The sequence below is a fragment of the Lathyrus oleraceus genome, chromosome 7, assembly GCF_024323335.1.
Source record: "Lathyrus oleraceus cultivar Zhongwan6 chromosome 7, CAAS_Psat_ZW6_1.0, whole genome shotgun sequence".
Classification (NCBI taxonomy): Eukaryota; Viridiplantae; Streptophyta; class Magnoliopsida; order Fabales; family Fabaceae; genus Lathyrus; species Lathyrus oleraceus.
This window is the reverse complement of record NC_066585.1, coordinates 132,425,196-132,428,286: the sequence shown is the minus strand read 5'-3', so window position 1 is coordinate 132,428,286 and position 3,091 is coordinate 132,425,196. Positions and strand designations below refer to the sequence as shown.

The 3,091-nt window shown below is 33.5% G+C and overlaps 1 long non-coding RNA gene across 1 annotated transcript; it reads right to left on the bottom strand.

The window, feature by feature from the left end:
• Positions 1-987: 987 nt before the first annotated feature.
• Positions 988-2,701, bottom strand: LOC127107350 (uncharacterized). Its single transcript, XR_007795695.1, has 2 exons — positions 2,328-2,701; positions 988-1,666 (listed from the first exon to the last, which is right to left on the bottom strand). It is a non-coding gene; the product is annotated as an uncharacterized LOC127107350 (long non-coding RNA).
• Positions 2,702-3,091: the final 390 nt, after the last annotated feature.

Genomic DNA, 3,091 nt, shown 5'->3' with positions numbered 1-3,091 from the left:
GGTTTGGAAACCCTAAGTTAGTTCATGGCATTGATAAATGGTTTGTGTTGGCTACTTCTTGGTTTGAGATCTTGGTTGTTGCTTGATTTTGAACTTTGTCTACTAAACCCTACTCCATGGTTTTTTTGATTGGCCTAGAGGCATACTTACATTCATGTTTCATTGCATTCACTTCAATCCATTGGTCATCACTTGGTCCAAGTTTCATCCTATTCTCATTCACTGTTTCCATTATGTGTCAAGGTTCAACTTAAAGTAAATTGGTTCAAGATTCATTATTTGTTTGGCCAAATCATTTTATGGTTAGGAGATTGCAATTTTCATTCATTCAGTCAAAAGCACTTGTTTCAAAGTTGATTTCATTTGAATTCAAGTTTGTTTCATGTGTTTCATCAAGAACACTTGGCTAAAAGATACATTCCATTCATTCCATTACATAGTCCACGAGGCATTGAAAAATTACAAAGAAAATGACATTTTGCATAAGTTGACTTTTGGTTAACTGTTGACATTTTGGTCAACTAGTTGACCAAAGTCAACTCATCATTTACACATCCCAAACTCTAATCTCTATTTCCATTTCTCCATAATCCATCTTCGATTCACCATGATTCATTTTGAAACCAAGGTCACTTTTAAAACCATAGGCCATATTCGTTTTAAGTCATTTTTTAAACCTTGTTCATTTTCACTTTTAACCATATCATTCAAATTTCAATTTATATTTCAAAATTCCATGACAAATTTCAATCATTTCCATGATCCAATTCACCAAACAATTTCATACATAAGCTATTTATTACAATACTTCATACAACATCTTTAATCCAATATTTCATTCAATCATTCAATTTCACATTCCATGTACAGATACAATTTCAATAAAAAATTACAAGATTACAACCATTACAAGACATAAACCAATTATACACATTCATAAACATGACCCCATGCATTCAAGTGATCAAATTTCTTTTCAATTCAACCTTTGGATTCAATTCCAACATGTTATTTCATCAAAACCTCAAAGTTACATTCACCAATTCAGATACATTTTACAATTCCAATCCAAAACTATAAGAATTTCCAAACTTACATAATCTTTACAATTTCATAAACCAACAACCCATTTCCATATACAAATCCAAACATTCTATTCAAATTCAAGGTTCAAGTACATAATCAGGTTAATACCTTACACATGAATCAAATTCAAAAATACAAGCTCATGACCTAAGGTTCTAACATCTAATTCCTAAGCATTAACATCCACCATCTTCATGCTTCATATCATCATCTCCTTCTATCCCAAATTACTTTTCCTTCCATAGAGGTACCTACAAAGGAAAGAAACACATTAACAAGTTGTGTTATTCAACACATAATCCACTTAGTTTCATCCATTTTCCAAAGTTAATTTTAGCATTGCAAAATTTATGTTCATTATAAACAATGTTTTCATCATAACCAAATTCCAAACTACATCCAAAACCATAACCTACATATAACCTTTTCAATTATAAGCATACATTGCAACTCCATGACTAGCATCGAACCTGCACTTAACACAAACCAATGTAAGCTAGGGCAATGGACCTAGTCAGAAGTGAAGAACACACCAGGCTGCACCAAGCTGCATCATATCATTTCACTTATAAGGCAAAACCTGTTGTAGAACAAACTAAGTCAAGATTAGAAGCCTCAAACAGAAAACAAGAGCAAAAACATCAAGTATCAAAACATGCAAATCGTGCAACACAACTGAACAAGTTCACAAAATAACTAACAATTCCTTCAACCGCAGAATGAATAGCATTGCAAATCATAACAGAAAATTTTAACTGATTACAACTAAACTAACCTACACTACTAAGTGCTATCTGGTTTTTTTCCAACAGGGAAATTCACAGCTAACCCTTAACATCAATACACTCACTCAACTAACAATTCATTTCTAACAGAAACTGAAACAAAATTGATTTAACGGTTGCAACTAACTTCAACTAAATGGCACAAGTTCCAACCATTAACGGAGTCATCACTCCAAACCATTTTGCACTAGATTAGAGTTAACAGAACTAACTCTGTTAATTCCAATCCCTATAAAACCCCAATCATCACCCAATTATGAGAAGGGGATTATCTCTGGAAAATTGATAACGAACCATTCCCTCACTCTCTCTTATTTCAACGATCTCACTCTCATTCACACGCGAGTCTAGAACAACAACAAAAGCAAATTCAACAAGAGTGGAAGAAGAGGAAGGTGCAAGAAGAAGGAGGAAGAAACCGTAGTTGAATTAGAAGTAAAGAGAAGAGTGTGATACATGTAACTTCCGAAGAACCACCACATCAGAGTGTTTAATTCAGTAAATCTTCTATATCTTTCTCCAATAATTCATGCACTTCTTAAATGCAATCCATGGATTCATCTACGCTCCCTTCTAAATTCCACGTGCCAGATAAGTTTGATTTGGAGAGTTCTATTTCGGATTCGATTGGATGAAGCTATTCGGATTCAACGATTGCTTAGATTTTCTTGAGCGTAAAAGGGCGCGAGATTGGTTGATGGAGCAAGAAGGTTTCGTGCATTGCTGCGTGTTTGCATGGAACCTCGCGTCTGAATATCTGAGTTGAGAGCGTGAGAGTCTAAAAGGGTTGGAAGCGACAAAGTGAAATTGCTCATGTTCATGCGTGTGTTGAGCGTTTTGGCTGGGAGACGTTTCAACATGGGGTGACTTGGACCCGAGTTTGAAGCTTGGGCTTGAGGCCCAAGCATCTTCGTTTACACCTCCCCTTCAAGATTCACAATCATACCTCATTTCTCATATTACTTTATTTTGTTGATTTGTTTTCTTTTTAATTTCTGATTTTTGTGCATAATTCAATTATTAGATTTTAGGATTAAGATAGTTATTAGAATTTAAATAGGATTAGGTGGTAATTAGTTCAATTAGAGTTTTAAGACTTGATTAGAATTTTAGAAACATTGGAAATTAATTAGTAATAGATTTTTTAGAATGTTAATTCACTAATTTTTTATTAGTTTTAGAAAATTAGATAATTAGATAATTTTCTAGAATGTTAGAAT